Source organism: Sinohyriopsis cumingii, chromosome 14 (genome assembly GCF_028554795.1).
Source record: "Sinohyriopsis cumingii isolate HCF-2022 chromosome 14, ASM2855479v2, whole genome shotgun sequence".
Classification (NCBI taxonomy): Eukaryota; Metazoa; Mollusca; class Bivalvia; order Unionida; family Unionidae; genus Sinohyriopsis; species Sinohyriopsis cumingii.
In genome coordinates, this window is record NC_142974.1 from 18,089,115 (window position 1) to 18,112,562 (window position 23,448).

At 35.6% G+C, this 23,448-nt stretch overlaps 2 protein-coding genes across 2 annotated transcripts in view; one reads left to right on the top strand and one right to left on the bottom strand.

Annotated features, from left to right (window-relative positions):
- The window catches only part of LOC149783347 (ubiquitin C-terminal hydrolase PSMD14), a 50,789-nt gene extending 39,548 nt beyond the window's left edge, over positions 1-11,241 (bottom strand). Inside the window, exon 1 of the mRNA XM_089931555.1 lies at positions 11,221-11,241. The gene's annotated coding sequence lies outside the window, so the exon portion shown is untranslated. The remainder of the gene's footprint in view (positions 1-11,220) is intronic.
- LOC149783350 (uncharacterized) overlaps positions 8,824-23,448 on the top strand; it is a 41,905-nt gene continuing 27,280 nt past the window's right edge. The window contains exon 1 of the mRNA XM_089933380.1: positions 8,824-9,070. The gene's annotated coding sequence lies outside the window, so the exon portion shown is untranslated. The remainder of the gene's footprint in view (positions 9,071-23,448) is intronic.

A 23,448-nucleotide genomic window follows, 5' to 3' on the forward strand; every position in this document is an offset into this window, starting at 1 on the left:
ATAACTTGAAGGTAACTTTAAAATAATTTGAAGATATATTGAAGGTAAGGTGCAAATAACCTAATAGTAACTTGAAATTAACTGAATAACATGTTAGGAAAATTTTGATTTCTTGGCAAAACACATGAATGATGACGAAAAAAACAACGAGAAGGTAACTTAACACATTATACAAGATCCACTTAGATTTAGAAGAATAAAACATGAAAAACACTCATAAGAATCTATAAAGGCAGAAAATAGTTTGATAAATGTTATGGTTACTATGGGAACTGGTTTACAAGTGTTATCTAATAATGCCTTATATGGTACTGCATTTGCGAGCTTCATGCCTATCGTTCTTGTTGCTTTAGGAATATGTTTTTATACATTTAAAACGAGATGTGATATTGTTTTAAACTGAACGATGTCCATGGATTTATGGCTGCAAACTTCTGTGAGAATAAATAAATTAAAGCATGGTATAATGATTGAAAATCTGATAAAGTGAACAGGCGTTACTAAACTCAAAACATGGATACATAAGCTATTTTCGATTAATTCAAAGCAATTTAGAATTTCATTATATGTTTGGTTTCCGGGAGAGCATTTAGAACATTTTGCACTGCTTGAGATTTATAATTGCTATAGACGGCTGCAAACCAAGATTATGAATTGGTGAATAATTGTTTCCAGTACGAGACTGTTACTTCTAATCTAATGACAATCCTGCAGGCGATAAGTACAGACCTTGGGATTATTTTTTTATAACTGCAGTTAATATACAGTTTAAAACATGTAATATTGTATTCACCAAAAATGCGTCTAAGACGAGTATAAATATTGTGCATACAAGTAGGGAAACGGATCTTGAAATTAATTAATTTCGACAATAGAAAATTTTAATAATTTTGAACGGATTATCTAACATGTTTTATGCAGAGGGGTAGTCTTATTCTTCGTCCAAATGAAGTTTAAAATATTCCTTGTCATTGATACATTAGTTATATTTCTTAAGGTTTTGTAAGTTTGCTGAATAAATACTTATTCATGTACACACACACACAAACACACACACACACACACACCTGTTTTAAAACGTTCAGTAATTGTTGCTTTTTGTGTTAATGGTGTATGATTTTAACAATGGCTCTAAACTGCATATACATGATCTTATATTGCTAAGTTGACAAGCAACTTAAAATTTCGACAGTGAATATAATATCATTTATTTTGATTTTTAAATCCCATACTATTTTAGGTACTCTGTATTTCTTCTGTTCATTTTATTGGTAGTGGATATAAATCGGCCTCATTGTGAATTGGTTCTGGTGCAAAAGGATAGTCTTTAAACTAATCATGTTATTCCGTTGGCAAATCTAACTCTGCTTCTGTAAGTCATCCAGTTTATGAATTATCACTCGAAGGCAATACTTTTTGTCCTCATTTCTTTCCTTGCTTCTATGCATGTCCATAATATGTTACGTTATTGTCCTCAGCGACACAATTATCATGGTGTACTTTGGATTATCTATTAGGTACCATATATATGCATCATCTGATTCTAGGTTCAAGTATTTAAAGGGAATTACTGTAGCGCATTTTGAGGAACGTAGAGCTTCTAACCCAAGGTTCGTGGGTTCGATACAAGCACACACCAGTATGGAATGGCAGCCTCGGTGTCATTGGGAATGGCACTTAGCTTGCATTTCTTCTGCTTATATAGTCAATAGAATATTAAACCTGCCGTTGAAACCAAACATAAAAAGTACTTTTTCGCAATTATATTTGCACCTGACTTAATTTCAAAGCAAAATCGTGAGCTTGTCCGGGTGTAGTAAAACAATGTGACTGGTTTAGTTCAGGATTATTCATACACACAGATCAGAATTCTTAAAAAAGAATATATCACATAATTTCAAAGTACCTTTCTTTGCAAATCAGTCGTCAAGATCTCCAAGTGAAATTTGATTGAACTATATGATAACATTTTTAACATACTGCTATTCCGTTGCTCAGATTCCTGATCCGGTTAGTTTTAAATAAAAGTTCTATATTGGTCGTGATTCACTTATATTAAATCTTACAAAATAATCCTTAAATTCTTATAGATAAATATCTGTTCTCAAACGTCTATGTGTCATATATAAATATAATATAATATAATATAATATAATATAATATAATATAATATAATATAATATTGTATAATATAATATAATATAACATAAAATCATATAAAATAAATGATTTCTTTTATTTTTATATCTCAAATATGGCAATAGTAACAAAAAGTATGTAACTTATACAGCTATCCACTAATTACGATATTAAAAACAGATTAGTTAACAGCCAGGACTCTGTCCAGATATAGATGTATTTGTGCGAAGTTGGGATTCCACCATTATTAATCTAGTATTAGTAATAACAGTAGTAGTGGTAGCAGAAGTAGCTGTAGTATCACGATTGACAGATATATAGATTATACATGTAGTAAGGTAGATATATAAATAGAGAGAATAATAGATAGATGTATGATTCTGATTGATGAATAAAGATATGAGTGTGGCCCCTGGTCTTTAATTGTATGACCCTTAGTCTTTAATTATTTTACAGACAATTTAAGTAAAATGAACAAGAAATTTGCCTCTCTAAAACACAAAGTAAAAATTTGAAGATACTGTACTTAAAGTATTGTGAATTCGATGTCAAATTATCCTAGAGCAAATGTCCTATCACAAGTCCAAAATAATGAATATTCCGAATTAGTTAAACGTTTTATGTTGTTTTCCCCGAGTTTATCGTAATATAAACTGTCAGTTGCCGAATCACACAGCAAATAACGCTTGACGTTCAGCATTAGGAGTTTAATGTTAGGACCGATCGGTCTAATTTCAGTATAATATGATTGGTTGGGACATCATGCTACACGTCTGCGGCATGATGTCCCAGTGCTAGAAATCATTATAAACTGCCAGACTGCAGACATCGTAGCGATATGACTGAAATTATTTTTGAAGCTACGTCAAAAGTCCAAATCACCCCTCCTCCCCATATACACACATTAGCTATGTAAACATCTCGTCCACAACCCACAATCATGGACAAAAACATATCGCCCACATCATACAATCATTGACATAGCCAAACTTCTGTACCAAAAAGAAAACTACTTTGTCCACGTACGAACCTGCAGTTGTATCTGAGGCTGGGAAGGCGTATGCTGCAGGGTTATCGGATGTTCGGATTTCGCTAGAGTCCATGGGTTTCACCACAGATACAGTAGACCACTGACCTGAGAACCACCGCCACCGAGTTCGAGAAAGACTTCTTCAGTCATGAACAATGGCGTGTATGCGAAAACCATGGAGAATCTGCCAAAATGGATTCGTGTTGACCTTGTCTGGGTCAGCGAACAAGACGAACGTAGCAGATTCATTACATACGTCGCGTTCGAGTCATGGAAAACATTTGATGGCGGACCGATATGTATAAGTGAAAACTAAAGTTGCATGATGGCACCCGATTCCGCGTTCTTCATTGACGCGGATGTGGTGGTAAATCAAGGCGTCTGAGATTTTCAAATTAAAGAAACGTCAAATAAACATATGCACATATTATTTCTGAACACAGTAATAAATATTACCTATTGGGACACTTTAATATATGATTCAAACTGATCAAGACATAATTTCTTTCATGAGGTTTCAAACGTATCTCAGGGGTAAAGAATTACAGCAGGTAGGTACTGATTTAGTAAAAGTGCGTTTAAAAAGATTGGATTTCAAAAACGAAATAAGAAGTTCGTTGTTAATTGATGATCAGAGATTACGCTCAGTGTTTGATGATCTTAGTTCAATTACGCTGGATATATAATACGGTAAAAGATTATTTGAACACATATGTCAGGATTCCTTTAATATAAAGATCACGTTTGGGTTGCCATTAGAGACTGAAATCAAAACAATTCAAAGATGTCATCGTAAGAAGTTTCAGAAATATTCGGATGGCCCTTTTCTGGAATTGTCAATTCCGAATAGATAATAATTGGAATTGTTTTCCCATATGATACACACATAGTCTATCAGTGGTAGCATATATCCAGGGAGGTATAACGTTTGACATAAATTTTAAGAGAATTATTCTTTTGACAACCATTGCAGATATATGATCAATTTTTGCATCCCAGCTGAGGTATTGATTGATGTAGATACCAAGAATTTTTTTAAAATTAATTTTAACAGAAGAAACGTCTGGGCATTTTTGAGTTAGAAGTAAATTTATGTTAGTGGTTATGCGCTGCCTTGTTCCGATTGTCATACATTTCGTTTTAGTGGCATTTGTTATGTCTATTTAATTGATATTGTTTCTTGATTTTCTCAATAATTATATGTTATGTATATCTGTTTGATAATTGGCTTTTGTCCAAAATCATGTTCATGGACTACCTGACTTTTGACATTTATTTTGTAAACGACAAAATACATAGCTAATATTTCTCTAAGATCATAAATTAAATAATCAGATCATTATTAATGGAAGTGAAACATTTTTACTTGAATCTGAGTTGAGAACATTAGTTTTTCCTTTGGATATCCCTGATCTTGCTGAAAACTGAAAATGTTTTATAAAGGAAACCAACCTACATTCTGGCTTTGTTATAGATGTTTATATTAATGTTGTCTGTTTCAAAATTATTTATTACTACTTTAACATCCGAAGCAGATTCAGTCTTACTGATGTGTTTATGTTTTAATTTGGGTGGATTTTGATTAAAATTATTATTCAGCGGAATTACAAAGTGCTCAGCAATATCGTGTGACTAATTCATTATTTTGAAATTTTGTGAATTAATTCAAGGACTTTTTGAATTATATTAATGTGTTACATCAAGACTATTAACACATCACACACTGCAGGCCAGTGTCACGTTAGCACATTCAAGACTACAGGCACATCAACACATTCAATACTGGAATTCGTTTTGATCGCCAGTGGCGTTCATTTGGAACTCTATTCATTTGGAGTTGCGATATAGAACTTTTAGGACTCTTGGGGATTTGATTCACAACAGTGTAATTTTTATTTAAAAATTTTTTTCCTATGTATTGAAGGGAAATAAATTATTTGTTGAATTTTACAAGACCATAGAGTCGTAGCACATTAAAAATCTGAAACCAAACTGATATATTACTGAGGTCGATTTTAAGTTTATTTTCAAAGGAGTCAATATATTTGTCAGATGATAAGTGTAGAGTCGTAAGCGAAAAGAGCTATTTTAGAGTGCAATTGAAACGTTATTAATACAAGGGTAGAAAAAGATTAAGCCCTAATATAGATGATTGATGAACACCACTTAAAATATGACTTGATTCGAAAATATATTTACCCATGCAAACAACACGCAATCTTTTGTGAGAAGGCTCGGCTGATTCAATCGAATACTGAGTGAAGTGTACTGAAAAATGGCCGCTTTCATCGATATTTTTTCGTAATGGTAGTTTTATAATATATATGCATTTTGCAAACTTTTGAAAACTAGCATTCTAAACGTACAAACAATGTACATGGAACATTCAACATTACTTTTACTATTGAAAACATGAAGTTTGAATACCAGTTTGATCACATTTGCATACCAATTTGTTAACATTTGCACACCAATTTGTTCACATTTGCATACCAATTTGTTCGAAATTTGCATACCAATTTGTTCAAAATTTGCATACCAATTTGTTCACAATTTGCATACCAATTTGTTCCAACAATTTAGAATTTATTGTCATATGTATCTGGTTTAAAATGAGACAACAAGGTTAACATATATCACAGATATTCTGGATTATGTCATTGTGACACATCAAATCTATAGGTACATCAGCACATGTATGGGTATTGGAATTCATTCAGAACATTCTGTACTTTTGGACTTGTGATATAACGCTTAGGATTATATGGGATTTAATTCAAAATACTGAAGTATTTGAATTTTCCCTTCTTATTCAACGGCAATAAATTGTTTATTGAATTTTACAAAACTTGAAGGTTTTGGCTTTTTTCTCTTAGTTTACAACCATAGAGTCGTATCAATGCCAACATTTTAACATAACACTTAGGTGAATCTGATTGGTCCAAAAAAAATACATGAAATTTTTACGCAGTATATTTTCTGCTTGCTTGATATCATCGGCATCATCCTTATCACTCCTTTTGGAAATTTTGTCTTTAGTTTTACTATAACATTGTGGCCGCCATTTTTCGAATCGATTGCCCAAGGGGCACTGGGAAAAATGGATACGTCTGTCAGGATATGGTCAATTTACATTTCAAATAAAACCATGTGTATCGTTAAATATATATAGAGGGTATTTCAAATAAAACCATGGGTATCGTTAAATATATATAGAGGGCATTTCAAATAAAACCATGGGTATCGTTAAATATATACAGAGGGCATTTCAAATAAAACCATGAGTATCGTTAAATATATATAGAGGGCATTTCAAATAAAACCATGGGTATCGTTAAATATATATAGAGGGTATTTCAAATAAAACCATGGGTATAGTTAAATATATATAGAGGGCAGGAAGCAGGAATCTGTAACATCGATCCCACCATTTTTACGCGGTGTAATAGCCCCAAAGAGCAAACGTTTTTAATTATGCGATGTAATGCCAACTCGAAATAAAATTTGTCTACGTCTACTGTTCCAAGCCAGATAATGGAAATGTTCTGTCCCAAATACATGACACAAAACTGAAATTTGGTTTAGCATTAGAAACCATGACAATATGATCTAATGGATTCACGGTCGAGTTTTATAAGTTCCCTCGATGGATTAGGATGAATTTCTATGTAGAGTGTTTTAATTTTAAATATGAAAACAAAATAGTCCTGATTACAATCCTGTGAATCAACGCATGCATTCCAAAAGAAGATAAAGATAGGAGATTTAAAACTAATCGGAGACAGATTCACTGATTAGTGTGGACAATTTTGCTGCTCAATGTGGACTATACAATAACATCAGCTTAAACAGTCTGTAGAATACTACAACATGGTATCACTATTGAGTTCTGTATTGTTACATACTGTTTTCAGCTTTGAGTAACTACGTACTTTTGTTGATGATCGTTAGTACACACATGTACTTAAGTGTATAATATTCATCGTAACGCATGCTATACGTTAGTACACACATGTACTTAAAAGTGTATAATATTCATCGTAACGCATACTAAACGTTAGTACACACATGTCCTTAAGTGTATAATATTCATCGTAACGCATACTAAACGTTAGTACACACATGTACTTAAGTGTATAATATTCATCGTAACGCATACTAAACGTTAGTACACACATGTACTTGAGTGTATAATATTCATCGTAACGCATGCTAAACGTTAGTACACACATATACTTAAGTGTATAATATTCATCGTAACGCATACTAAACGTTAGTACACATATATACTTAAGTGTATAATATTCATCGTAACGCATACTGAACGTTAGTACACACATGTACTTAAAAGTGTATAATATTCATCGTAACGCATACTAAACGTTAGTACACACATATACTTAAGTGTATAATATTCATCGTAACGCATATTAAACGTTAGTACACACATATACTTAAGTGTATAATATTCATCGTAACGCATACTAAACGTTAGTACACACGTGTACTTAACGCATACTAAACCAAGCGTAATGATGATATAAATGATATTTGCTTTCATCCAGTAAATATCGGATACATTACAGGAATCGGTGAAAAACTATTTCAGGAGTGGAGAAGCCACGAGTGAAAATATTTGAATGTCCACCTACAAGATGAAATATATCCGATATTTACTCAGAACAAGCAAAACGTCCACTTATGTTGTGCTCAAATGTGTTGGTTAGTGGTACGTATAACAGATTGATGCAGCAGATTTCTTATTGTATCCAACGTGATAATGGTCAGCTGTGTACCATTTATATTCCGCTGTGTTGTGTGTATGTTCGCACAGAATATTTAAATGATGGTACGTAACACATTCATATCATTATAATTATGTGATTGCTTTCTCACGGATTTGCTATTGCGTCAATAAGTTTCAATACAAAACATTTACATACATTCTGTCAATGAAAGCGCTCTAAACCCAAATGTTTCATGGCGCCGTTACGTAGAGAGAAAAAAAGCAAATTTCCACCCCTCCCCTTCTCATTTCAAGAAATCGCAATTGCAAAGACGGATGAAAATACATTAAGAAGAAAAGAAACAAATATGTAAATAAATAAACACATTCAAATTTGTTTGTCCTGGTCCAGAAGATAACTCCTTATCCTAATCATCCACGACAGGTAGAGCGCATTCACTAGTTAGACTACGGTACATATCCATGACAGGTAGACCATGTTTATAGATCAGACGATGGTACACATCCATGACAGCTAGACCATGTTTATAGATCAGACGATGGTACACATCCATGACAGCTAGACCATGTTTATAGATCAGACGATGGTACACATCCATGACAGGTAGACCATGTTTATAGATCAGACGATGGTACACATCCATGACAAGTAGACCATGTTTATAGATCAGACGATGGTACACATCCATGACAGCTAGACCATGTTTATAGATCAGACGATGGTACACATCCATGACAGCTAGACCATGTTTATAGATCAGACGATGGTACACATCCATGACAGCTAGACCATGTTTATTGATTAGGCTATGGTACACATCCATGACAAGTAGACGGCATTCGTTGATTAGAGCTAGACGATGGCACACATCCATGACAGGTCGGTTCATTGGTTGGACTTCAGTACACATTGCCCACCGAAAAAGCTCGTCTAGATTATTTACATGTCTCGTTATTTACATTTATCAGATAAGGAACCATTATCACTTAATGTAGATTTATGACCTTTTGTCGCATTGATCTTCTCTATAGGTGCACATGTTTTTAGTTATACAGTATACTGAAGAACAAAACAGTGTGGGTTTAAGTCCAGTACAAATGTGAAGCAAAGAGAGGACGAGAAGAAGGGATCGACTCGAAAGGAATTAATTTAGGTAAGTCACTCTTTGGAACTCTCAGAGTTATAACATTCGAATATACCATTATATTGTATATTTGAATATATCAACCGTATTTGTGATGTATTAGCTACGGAAACGGGTATTAGTCAGATAAATTGGTGAACAAAATGATTTTTATGCATAAGTGAAGCGAGACATAAAATACACTGCTCAATTACAATATTTTGATGAATTTAACTATATGAATAATTTTGTAGTTTTACTACAAGGAGATCAAACTCATATCCAATACACAGATGGTAGTTTATCAGAGTCAAACAGAATAGAACAAGAGATTGAAACATGATTACGTGAGTGACGATCGCGTGAGTGCGAAACGATGGCTGGTTTCTTGATGCATGACATTATATGCGCCAATAAATTACGCTGTTAATTGTATGATATATACTATGATAGACATATGGCTTGCAGTATGACCTTGCTGCCCTTGATTTTAGTAATGCGTTCGATCGTGTTCCCCTTGAAATACTTCTCTGTAAGTTGGGCCACTGTGGCATCAATGGTAATACTCAGAAATGGATGAGATATTTTCTGACAGACAGATAGTAAAGGGTTATAGCAGATGGAACAACATCAGATCAAAAAACCAGTTGTCAGTGGAATACCTCAAGGAAGTGTTTCCTGGTGTTCATCAATGACCTACATGCGAGTGTCAAATTGAACACAAGACATTTTGTAGCTGACTCTATAGTCTACCGGAAAATTAACGCCCTCAGTGACTTTGCGATCCTACAAGAAGACCTGAATCGACTGGCCCTCCGGGAAACAACTTGGGGTATGTCGTTCCACCCAGAAAAATGCAGCATCCAAAGAGTTAGCAGAAAGAAATCACCAATATTTTCCCAAAAGACTCTTAAAGGGAACAAGCTGGACACGGGGCAGGCAACATAATATATCGGGGTGGAATTGTCCACAGACCTCTCTTGGAAAAGGAACATAGACAAGATAGCGAAAAAAGTGAACAATGACCTTGGTTTCGTGCGCCGAAACATCCCAAATCAACATCGAGGAAGTACTAAGTACAATGTTTTTCATGACTGTCCGACTGCTCAACCTTGTGGAATTCATAAAGACCTAATAAAAATAAAATAAAAATGGTTCGTACGAGAGCTGCTAGATTAACCACTAACATACCGTAATACTAGCAGTGTCAGTAAAATGTTAAACCTTCTTCAGTGGGAATCACTCGAATTCAGGCGAACCAAGACCCAGTTGACCGTGTTGTACAAGATAGTGCACAATGGAGTGGATATACCAGCGGACAAATACTTGACCTTAGCATCTAGCCAAACTAGGGCAAACCACAGGAATAAGTTCCAATTAAAATCAACATAAAACAATTGTTTCAAGTTCAGCTTCTTCCCACGTAAAATCGGTACTTGCAACAAATTACCATCAATAATTGCAGAAGCTCCTGACTTGGTATCTCACAAGCAGGCGCTTTCCAAAATCACATTCTAATGAACTAGTCAGCTGCAAATAAAACCTAATGACTCCATTTCCATGCCAGTTGAGGTTCATTATCTCATCACCGCTACGGTAGCCGGATTAGTCTAAGTATGAAGGGAATAAAACGTACACTGACACTCGTTTATTTATTTCGGCCTTTCCTATCATTACTCTTCTGAATGTCCTATGCCTACCGTCTTACTTATCTTCGGCGACGCACCACCCGCTGCTTTATAGTCTAAAGAGTGACTGTGTCAACGGATAGATAGAACAATATATAGATAGATAAATAGATAGATAGATAGATAGATAGATAGATAGATAGATAGATAGTACACATTCATTTTCACTTAAACGATTTGCAAATATCAGAATTTATCCAGTGATACATGACTGATATATGGATCTATCACTTTGGAAGATCCATGTAAAAAAAAATGTACACACAACTCTAAACAGTGCACGATTCTATCAACAAAGGTGAATCGAATTTAGGATGTATATACAAATATGAACAGTGCATGATTATAGCATCAAAGGTGATCAATCAGTAGAGTTTGTACGATGTATTTCCGGTTCAGAGCTCTCATCAAATTGCTAAGCAGACACCGCGCATGGCCAGCCCTACCAGTATGCTGAATGATCCTTCGAGAACTTCATTATTCCCTACCAACCTGTCTGTCCCGAAGCGTTGGCCCCTCACTGCTAGTAAACCAGTATAATCCTCTTAACCGAAGGCACCATTGACCCCAGCATCCGGTTACATGAAATCCTACAAAATTTAACGACTCTTCATAAATAACAGTTCTACAGCTGAAGAAAGCTCTATAAAGTGATCAGCTTCCTGACAAAACTTGTATTGTGTTATAGAGCTAAATCTGGGCTATAAATAGCCTGGTTGTAGTCAAGTACTGGATGAAATTGGTTTTTTATCACCGCAGGCACTTTGTGTGTGCAGCTGTAGGTAAAACGAACTTGGTGTATTGAGATTGCTATGGCTACATCTAATCGACCCCGGAAAATGGTATACGAGGCAATGAAATTCGAATACATTTCTTTAAATATATAGCGCATACACAGTTTTCTATGCACTATTCAGTGATAATAGAACACTAGTAAATTCAAGATAGCGGTCAAAATCTTCCGCATGATTTATGATTTCATATGAAAATTATTCATATAGGTCATGCTTATAATGACTGTTTCAAAACTAAAAAATCTTTTTCAGAAACTTTATTGAGGAATAAATTTGAAGGACTATAAAACAATGCGTTTGAGCTTTTATTACCTTCTTAAGATTTTATCAAGAACAGGACCCGGTTTCACGAAACTCAGCCTTACATATTTTTACTTTACAATCCATAAACTAAATAATATACCGAAATTTTCATGACTTCGTGAGCAATGTGGTAGTGTCAAGGTTAAGTACTGGAGACGTTCCTGATGAATGTGGCTCCACGATTGTCTTCAAACATCATGGAGGTTTTTCGTTTCATTTATGTCTGCATTCGACTGATCTCGTTTTTTTTGTTGTTTAGCCAAGAGTCTTGCAACTCTGGGAGTTTGCATTGAACAATCCTTTTGATAATGCCGAGGGTTGCCTTTCAGATCATAACATGCAATCGTCTAAACAGGTTTTTAGAAGCTAATGTTCCTTGTACAGTAGTTTAGCATCAATCGCATCAAACAAATCTTGGCGTTTACGTGTGGCGGGACCGAGGTACTAAATACACAAAGTCAATAAAGGCTATCCAATTGTCTTTCACATTCACGAACTTCGCATGAGTTTTTACCATTTTGGCTGTACGGTTCGTCAACAAATGCCGCTCTCACATTCACTGTTACAATCTGGTTACAATGAATTGTTTCGGGGCTTTGATGACCTGCGGTCGTCTGTCTTTCAGAATCAGCATATCGAAGTTGGAAACTATGAACTTTAGGTCAGTCCAACATTCAGCTTTTCTAACGTCTTTCGTCGCTCGTACATCCTGCCAGTCGCTGCTCCTGATAGTGACGTGGACAGTTGGATGTGCTTGGCGTTCGGGTGCATCCAATATGTGTTGCGGTTTGACAGACGAGACACTATGTTCATGATTACCAGATCCTGTTCAGATCAGTTCTATTGTAAGAGGAGTCAGTTGTTGTTACATTAGCCAATCATTTGAACCCAATATAAAATTTCTAGCAGTGTATATTTTGTTTTTAATCGGCTGTTATTAAGACTGAAGCACGTTATTTTTGTAATATAATTTCGTTGTCCACCAAATAATTGCAAATGAAATTAGTAATTTTGTTTGTACTTGTCTGATCTAGTTCTGCTTGAGAATTGTATCCCCCTTGAAGGAGGCTGCTATATCGTCACACGGGTCAAAGCCATAAATCGAAGCAAAGATCTTAAAGACATGAAGTCAGTGTGCTACCATTATATTATCCGGCCCCAAACTGTCTTCATATGAATGAATATCATAGGCTTAAATGGTTTCAAAAATTGAATTCAACTGGCTAAGTACCACAGGGTAAAGCTAGACCTGAGAGTAGGCAAAAAGGTACGGCTTTGTTTCTGACGTATTTTTGATGCATTCACTACTTGGTGTTGCAAGAGAATTTATGGAATTGAATAAGACATCACAAATAACAAACTATTTCTTCACAAAGTACACACACACACACACACACACACACACACACACACACACACCTGTGCACTACCAATAGGCCTTATTATAGATGTCTTTGTTACCTATAAGGTTTCTCATTCTTGTTAAACAGTCAACGTCAGGTATATAAATGGGTATCGGTCCCCTTCTGCATAACATGATAAATACTATAGATATGTTAATCTCGGTTGTCAGTCACTCGATAAAATATAAATATTTCTCTCATTGATCTCTATTTGATCTGAATTGGACGTTACTTTCCATGGAATTTCTCACTTTAGAAACCCTTCTGATTTTTAAGATACATGAAACATGAAACACATGAAAAAGGCAAGTACGCTTCGAGACGTGATACTGACCAGCAAATTGTTGTTGCTGTTGTTGTTGATACTGTCTTGTGTTCGTGAAAGCCTCCACTAAGTTCAGTTTGACCCGTCATGTATAGTCATTTTCGGGAGGCACGACATTGGATGGGGTTGAATTTATCGTGATCGAAAATGAGGAACAAGCATTGTTGGGAAATAAAACTGTCACGGATCTTGGAATTCGGAAAATTCATGTTAATATAGTTAATTCAGGGGCATCTACTTTGTTCGAAAAGTATGAAATTGTGTTTAAAGGTGTTGAAAACTCGGACGATTTTTTATTGACAATCCCAATTGACCCAGAAAGAGTACAGGCCATTCAACACTCCGTTAATGATTAGAGACAAATAAAGTTAAAAAAAACTGGATGAACTGAACAGCTTGATCTTACTGAGAAAGTAGCTGGACCTAGTTTATAAGTCTTCCCGGTCGTCTGCGTGTCGAAAGGAGAAAACGATATTCGTTTGTGTGTGGATATGCCTGAGGTGCAAACTTGGCAGTGAAAAGAGAAATCCGCCTGATTTCAACTAGGTTATGCAAGAATTGAACCAAAGTCAAAACCATAGCAAATTGGCAGAATTTGATGGAGATGATATTGAAGATCAAGATCGCGAGAGTGAATATAAAGAAAAAGGTACAATATATGCCAATAAAACAATTAACGCTGTGGAAAAGAGGTTTAAAGTTTGGTGACTTAGTTTTATTCAAGCAAGATCGGCAAAACTGACCACACCAAGTTATACATATATGTATATAAAATTGTAGAAAGACGGGTAGTTCAGTTATAGTAGAATCCTTTTGGTGTGCAATATAAGAGGAATGCAAAACACCGTCAAGCCATTTACCGAAACACCAAACGTGCACAGTTTCGATTCAAACACATTACCGAGTCAGGCGGAAATATCCAATGAACCATGTCTATTAAATGTTTGGTACCAACAGCATTAGATACACCAGAAAGACAAACTAATCCATTTAACGGATACGTATTGAATTCGCAAAGACCAACTAATCCATTTAACGGAGACGTATTGAATTCGGAAAGACCAACTAATCCATTTAACGGAGACGTATTGAATTCGGAAAGACCAACCAGAGTGAGGAAAATGTCGGTAAAGTTTCGAGACTATCTTTTATCAGATCCTACGATATAGCGTACAAAGTTCCTAAAGTAAAGCGAAGGTGTGTGTTCCGCATAAAACTCACAAAAGCAGCCGACCTGGCTGGATACGATGAAAGTATCCGAATACGCACACTTCTGGCTGGGAGTTAGATACACTAATTACACTATATTATAATACTCAAGTTCCGAAAGCTGCTTATTCAATACAACGTCAAAACATACTTTTTTGACATAACAGTTTTTAACTAAAACAGCAAAACAATGTGTATACCGAAATAATATAGATCACATATGCTAGCGTGTTACTATGAATACATTAACATGCCTACCTGTGATATATATATAATATACGTAATTGCGGAATTTTATCTAGTAAGTCCAAGATTAAAGATCAACAGTTCTTTAAAATAAAAAAGACTAATAATCTGTTTTAAAAGAAATTCAAAACAAGGAAAGCAAATTAAGAATCATACATAAGGTACGTACCCGAAAATGACTATACATGACGGGCCAAATTGAACGTACCCGAGGCTCAGAGGTATGTAACTGTTATATACTCTGTTGAATGTTTTCGGTGCAAGTGTCGACTTGTGAGAAAACAGTGACATGGAGCTACACACGTATGCTAATGACAGCTTTGTCAAGCAAAACAAAACCGAATTACACAAATTTTTTTTTAAATCAGCAGACTGATTCGCCAGGTAACGTTTGTATTGAAATCAGTAGACTAATTCCTCGGGTAACGTTTGTTTTGAAAATTGTAGACTAATTCATTCGGTAACATTTTTATTGAAATCAGCTGACTAATTCGTCAGGCTACGTTTTGTATTGAAATCAGCAGACTAATACGTCAGGCTACGTTTGTATTGAAATCATCTGTTAATTCGTCAGGTAATAATAAGATATTATATAGACATGCCCTGGAAATACTGGCACGGAACGTGAGCATATGAATTTGTCATGTCATCTAGCGGAAATCTGTACATATTACTATCTTTATATACATGCACCGAACAAGGAAGTTATCATTCTAGATTTCAATTCAGTTGTCTTATCGCATTTATTTGTTATATGGGTGTACACGTCAGAGTAGCTCTTTATGTTCTGTGTAATGCACAACTCCCTGACCATAAAGTATTTAAAGGTGGTGGCATAGGTCGGACACAAATTTAAAGGAAATATATGATCGGAAAAGTGCATTAGATCGTAGAATACTGTTATCTGCAGTCGTTGTCTGTATATAGATGAAATGTTTGACTTTACCATTCTATAGACTCGACTGGTATCGACGAATTTATGGTAAATGGAAATGGCTAAATTTCAAGTTAAGTGTGATATCATAACATCATGGTTACATACAGTATTTTCATGCAATTTAAATACAGTCTTAAACCTTTATTTTGAATACAGAATTTCAATTAGATGTTTCAGAATTAAATACAGTGTATACAGTACAGTGCAACTTTTTTTAATCATAATCAGCACACACACACACACACACACATGCTCACGCGAGCGCGCACACACACTTCCGGGCATTTCTGCCAATGATTGGAAAGTCACGTAGGAAAATATTTAAGTTGCCGCTATAGCATATACATACATGTTCCTTGTATTAACAAATGACGTCATGTCCAGTCCAAACATACACATCATTCATTACAATCGACTCGATCGAAGTGGCTTGTTCTTGGTCGGAGCATTCCCAATTTTTTTCCTCCAAGTATCGACTCACAAAAGAACATTCTTTAGTTGAACTTGCAAAAATGATTCCATAAAAATGACGTGTTTGATAATGCACATTTTTGTGAAGCAGTAAACTTAACAATATGAACTCGTGTCAAATGCATAATTTAATTGATTTCATTTCTAATTGCAATGGTTGCGATTACTGTTGCAATTTCGACTCGTTTGGTGCGTCATATTTTGGGGACGTAGTAGAACGGATGATTAGTAACATAAAATGCTGTTCGATAAATCATGGAAAGTAGTGATGAAGTGGCCCATTTCTCTTATTTATGGCCTTGTAAATATACTGAATCGATATATAAGCACTCAGATTTGTCTTTCTCTCTATAAATAACGCTTTCCAAACAAAAGGTCATGGCGGCATCCAACATTTTCTGTGATCGTTTTTGATATTTTCAGGTTCAATAATATTTTAAACTCGTTCGTCCCATCTTTAATTTTTTTTAGAAACGTTTTCTTATTCCCGTCATAAGACGGACAACAAGCCTAGAATTTATATATCAACTATCACATTTGACTTTCTGTAAGTCAAGGCTATCGAACAAGGGGTCGCGAGTTCGAAACTTGTGGCACTCAACTTTTATTGTTTTGAAAACGTTCTTTCATTTTTTTTTTAGCACCTTTCTTTAAAGCTCGCTCAAATCCAGCATCTGTTCTTTGTTACTTTTTAATTTTATGTTCAAACATTCTTTTGTGACTCTTGTCTGCTAAATATTGCAGACAATATACGCGTTAGAAATTTGCGGCATCCCAATTTCTTTTTTAAAACTTTTTTAACTTTGTGTTGAAAATTCATTTAAACTTGAGCTTCGTAAAAAAATGTTTACTTTAGTTTTAATTTTTATGTTGAAACTTTCGTTTAATACTCCCAGCTGTCATGAGTTCGAAACTTACAAAATACACTCTTTTATTTATTTGCCTTTACTTTATCAAATGTTTATGCTGAAACTTTCCCTTAAACTCGTGCATCCCAGTTTGTTTTCATTTCTTTTTCCTTTTTTATTTTTATGTTAACACTTCTTTTATGACTCTCCTCCAACGACGGGTAGCTAAGCTAGTTTTATATATAAACACCCACATTTGTATGGTTGCCCGGGCTGCCAAAAAGCGCGGCGGCATCCTAATTTGTTTTCTTTTTACTCTTTTATATTTATGTTCAAACTTTCTCTTAAACTCGCTCATTCCAATTATTTTATTATTTAATTGTTCATAATTTTGATTATTTTGTCTTGAAACTTTATCACCTCCGTCCTAAAACTGGCAATAGCTAGTTTTGAGTTATCTCATAAAGTGTAATAGAGAGAGAGAGAGACAGAGAGACAGACAGACAGAGAGAGAGAGACAGAGAGACAGAGACAGAGACAGAGGAGACACTGGCTTCTACAGTGAAAATCACAGGCACGAAATTAATTAGTACTCTGCGATATTGCAATATTCGCTGTTGTTATGTATATTTGATTTAATTATATGTGATTTAATATATATTTATTTAAATTTAATTGTTTGTCAGTTTTACATTTTTATTTTCTATTTTTCACTACATGATATTGTAATGTAAATTTATTCACTGGAGATGATACTTTTTTTTAGAAAATAGTTTGACCTTGACTGTTAGTTTATAAACACCAAGTGTTGATCAAAATCCTGACCTTGTTTCAGAATTTGTAGCAACCTTCGTAAACAAGTTCTTTTTTCTTTTAAAATGATTGGTTGTTCCCAAGGTCATGCTGGGACCTTGCCTTTAAGATATAAACAATTTTTTTTATTTCTTAGAGTAAAAATGATTGGTTTTCGTCACACTGGGTAAACGTGATCTGTAACAAGTACTTGCTTCTATAAACTTGTAGAAGATGACCACGTGACCCTTGGTTACGTTTTAGAAAGCCCATATAACCTATGTTTTCAAGAATTAATCTCAGTAGAAGCATGGCTGTTAAATTGTTGTTAGTATGTTTTGCTGTTTGGAAGTTTTTCAAATTACTTTGTTTGGAGTTATTTCAAATTACTTGGATTCAAAAGGTTTAAAATTCTGGTATTTTTCTGGAAAATACGTGTACTCATGTAATATTGTGGAACAAGGACAGTTTTAAAAAAAATTATTCAGCTACCAGAAACCGGAGTGATAATTCTTATTTGTACAAGGACCTGTAGACTTCAATACTACATTTTGTAGCATGCGCCATCGTCTTCCATCTTGGATTCTTCGTCGGGATTCGAACGTGAAATCAGTAGAACATTTTGTTATTAGAACTACTAAAATTTTATTCTCGGATTATTTTTGGATCATTTTTGGATTTGATTCTATAAAACCGTAAGTTCTTTTTTTTCTTCATTTTTGCAGAATTTTTCCAGGGAAATAAATTATTGTATTTTTAAAAGCTTGTTGTTTTCACTCTTTCTTGTGTGACTTTTTAATTGAGCCTAAACAAGTGACATAAGACTGTGAATTGAAGTACGAACAATACTTACATTTATTTTATTTCTCAGCTAAAAATATCAACAAATCAGTTCTCAGTGCAAGAAGGAAAGAGCTCGCTAGCTGAAAACATACGGAAATGGTTTGAAATTACGAAGTGCACTTGTTTTATATTTTCTTAGAAATTCATGGAAATATAACTGTTAATCTGTCGAACAAATATGATATAGCGTTGGCAAGTGGGTATAAGCTAACAAATAAATAAATAAATAATTGTATAAATAGATAAATAAATAAAGTAGTGAAAGTCTTCTAATTCTTATACCCTTGAGTCCTGGTTTAGGGACCTTTGCATCAACTTTTGTAATAGTCTCCAGACGTGTGCAACTAAACAGGACATCATAACGTATGGGGCGTGCCGCAAATTATACTGTAGTCATTTGACGTGAACTATAATAATGATTTGGGGGTTTTTTTTATTTAAAAATTACAAACGTATAAATGAATTAAATAGATGTGAATTAATACTGAATGTTTATTTATCCACGATTCACTCATAAAAAGTTAGTCACGTGTTAATTCCTCCTTGTCCTATAATGCCGCAAAATAATAGAACACTTTTCTGGGCCTTTCTTTAACCATCCTCCTCTTTAACATTCTGGGTCATGTTTTTACTCAGACAGAAGTCGGAGGGTTGGTTTCCTTCATGTACGTGCTTTAGGGGTAATTTTGTAAGTCTGACCATCCGACGTCGCTGTGCCTTGATTTGTTAGCATATGACTTAAACACTCACACACGCACACACCATTGAATGATGGGATGAAGGGATTTTAGATGTGTGTGTGTGCGTGCGTGCGTAGATTGTTGGATGGTATAGATGGTGTGATGGATAATATTTTTGTGAGATTTCATCTCCTTCTCCTGGGCTGTAAAATATCACAAGACGTTTTGGATAGTGTGTTTTTTTGCGCGTTGGATGGTATAGGTGGTGTATGAATAGAAAGTTTTGTTTGATTACATTTAGTTTGTTTTTCACCCTTCCCCGCTTACCCTGATGTCTGGTGTTTTGACACTACAAAAGGCATTTTAGGGGCAGTGTGTGTGTGTGTGTGCGTGTGTGTGTGTGTGTGTGTGTGTGTGTGTGTGTGTGTTTATGTTGACCATTAAAACTTCAAACCCTTTACCATTATCCTTCCCCTTTGACCCTATAAACCATTATATCCACCCCACCCCACCCCAAAAAAAATAACCTTCTTACTGCATCAGCCCTTTTGTCCTATAAACTCCTTTGCCCCATAAAACCTTTTGCCCCATAAATCCCTTTTCCCCACAAAGTTCCTTCATGTTAACCCTCTTCTGAAATTTAACATATAATTTCCGCAAGCGCCAATACTACATAAATAGAAGGGTGAATGATATTCCTATGTCTGCCCCATAGCAAAATATAGGCTTGTAACGTATTTCTCAGAGGTTGTACCTGACCGCGTCCAGGCCCTTCATGATTTTTTCAATGGCTTAATTTCACTCTACTTTCCTCCTCTACCTGATTTGTCTTTCTAATTTTAGTCTACGCTATTTTTTCCAGTGTTAAGTAAATAATCTGTGTTCACAGCCATCTCATGATAATTAAACTTAATGCTTACTGCCTAAACGGACTAGATGTATGTGTATACGTGTGTATGTTGGGATTTAACGCCATTTTCAGCACAAGATAGGCTATACATGGCGGCCAGTATTAATGGTGGAGGAAGGACACGGGAAAATCCGAGAAAGAACCACCGACCCAAGAGAACCTACCGGCAAGCTTTCTCATATATCCACATTGGCCGAGCCCGAGACTCGAACCCACGCAGACAGAGTGAGATGGCACTGATCCGTGACGGAGAGCACATTAGACCACTTGGCCACTCGTGGGCCCATATGTATGTATGTATGTATGTATGTATGCATGTTTATACGATAATGTATGTCAGTGTTTCTGTCGGTATAGTCTTTCAATCTAGACATCTTGACGAAAGATAATTTTATTTGAAATAATTTTAGAAAGAAGATATTCTTAAAATAACATGAAAAGAACATTGTTCAGAGTACTTAATTTTTCTTATTTACTACGTAGACCGCTGCGGTGGCATATTGGTTAGAGCGTCCGCCTCGGATGCGAGAGGTCGTGGGTTCTATGCCCGGCCGAGGAATACCAAAGACTTACAAAAATGGTACTAATAGCTGCCTCGCCTGGCGCTCACCATTAGGAGGTTAGTGTTAGGACTGGTCGGCCTGGTGTCAGGATAATGTGACTGGGTGGGACATCATGTTACATGTCTGCGGCATGATGCCCCAGTGCTTGACATCATTGTAAACTGCCACACTGCAGACAGTGTAGCGATATGACTGAAAATTGTTAAAGCTACGTTAAAAATCCAAACCACACACACACACACACACACACACACACTCTAACCATTTAAGGTTGATGGTTTATCATTTATCGTTTAGAGTTTATAACACCCGTTATGTGGTTCAGCGTTTGTTAATCATTTATCGTTCAGAGTTGATGACACCCGTTATGTGGTTCAGCGTTCGTTGATCGTTTACCTTTATCGCCAACCTTTTAAGGTTGATGGTTTATCATTTATCGTTCAGAGTTAATAACACCAGTTGTGTGGTTCAGCGTTCGTTGAGCGTTTATGTAGCTTTTGTTTCTTTGCATATTCCATTCGTTCGTCATTCCATCCTTTTGCATTTTAAACTGGGATAAAATTATTCATATTCACACTCTTTGCAAGACGTTGAAATCTTTTGAATTGCTTATTTGTTTTTTTATTTTATATAAAATATTAGTATATTTACTTAGCATTCATTCCAGGCAAGCAGTTGTATCAGTAATAATGCAAGTCAACAATGTTATTAAGTACACTGGACAACAAATTTTTACAAAAGTCATGTTACTGAAATAAAATTAGTCAATTCTTATCAATTTTTATGTGCTGAACACGAATATGACAGTCAAATTGCAAAATTGGCTCTAGTTTTTTTGTAATCTGCAAGAAATTAATGTTTACATAACGAAATGCATTCCAATAGTAAAAGGTCAACTGTAATAGCCTACCTATAAAAAATCAAGTCATTGACTACATCTTAGATTTCTTCGCCTGTCTCTTGTACAGCTGTTCGGGAGCATCTCTGAGGAGTGTCCAGCAGTAGTCAGCCAGCATTGTAGTGGACCATTTTCCCTGGTATCTTTGTTCCATTGTTGCGATATCTTGATGAAAACGTTCGCCGTGTTCATCACTAACAATACCACAGTTGCTAGGAAAGAAATCCAAATGGGAATGAAGGAAGTGAATCTTTAGAGACATATTGCAGCCAAGTTTCTTATACTTCATCAACATGTCTTCTACTAGTTCCTTATAGTTTTCTGCCCTAACATTTCCGAGGAAGTTTGTAGAAACTAGGCGAAAAGCATTCCATGCTTGTTTCGCGTCACCTTCCAGCAAGTTGTTGAACCGGTCATCTTTGAAAAGCTCTCGAATCTGAGGACCCACAAAAACTCCCTCTTTAATCTTTGCTTCGCTGAGTCGAGGGAATTTTTCATGCAGATATCGGAATGCTGGCAAAGTCCGGTCAGTGGCTTTCACGAAGTTCTTCATCAAACCTAGTTTGATGTGAAGGGGTGGTAGCAAGATTTTCTGAGCCTCAACCAGAGCTGGGTGTTGGATATTCTTCTCTCCAATGGCTACATTCTGCCTGTGAGTCCATTCCTTCCTCATGTAGTGCATTTCCCTTGCTCGGCTATCCCACTCGCATAAGAAACACATGTATTTTGTATATCCTTGCTGCAGTCCCATTAAAAGGGCAACTACCTTCAAATCACCACAGAGGTGCCAGCTGTACTTGTTATACTCAATGGAATTCAGTAGCTGCCTTAAGTTATCGTATGTCTCTTTCATGTGGACAGCATACGCTACTGGAATAGATGGAAGAATGTTTCCATTGTGCAAAAGCACAGCCTTGAGACTCAGTTTCGAAGAGTCCACAAATAGTCTCCATTCTTGTGGGTCATGAGTGATTTTTAAAGCATTCATGAGGCCCTCAATATCGGAACAGAATATCAGATTACTTTCCTTTCTGAAGAAAGGCTCCAATTGCTGGTGGCGCTTTCGATATGCAGTAATTGTGACATCTTCTTCTAGAAGATTCCATTGTTGGAGTCTTGATCCTAGCAATTCTGCCTTGTTCTTTGATAAGTCCAAATCACGAATCAGGTCATTTAGTTCTTCCTGTGTTATTCTGTGTGGGGTTGATGATGCACCACAGTGAAAATCTGGATCACTGCATGCTGATGGACCAGGAGAAGAACAGGTCGACTCACCTTTGTCTTCGTCAGATGAATCAAGAGAATATTCTGCTGGAGGTTCTGGAATAGGAAGTCCCTCACCATGTGGAACTGGTCTCAATGCAGACGGAATGTTTGGGTAGACTATTCTCGACTTCTTTCGCTTCGTTATTCCGCCGGAAAGAGGAGGAACCAAGCAGAAGTAACAGTCATTTAGGTGGTTGCTTGGCTCTCTCCACACCATTGGGACTGCAAACGG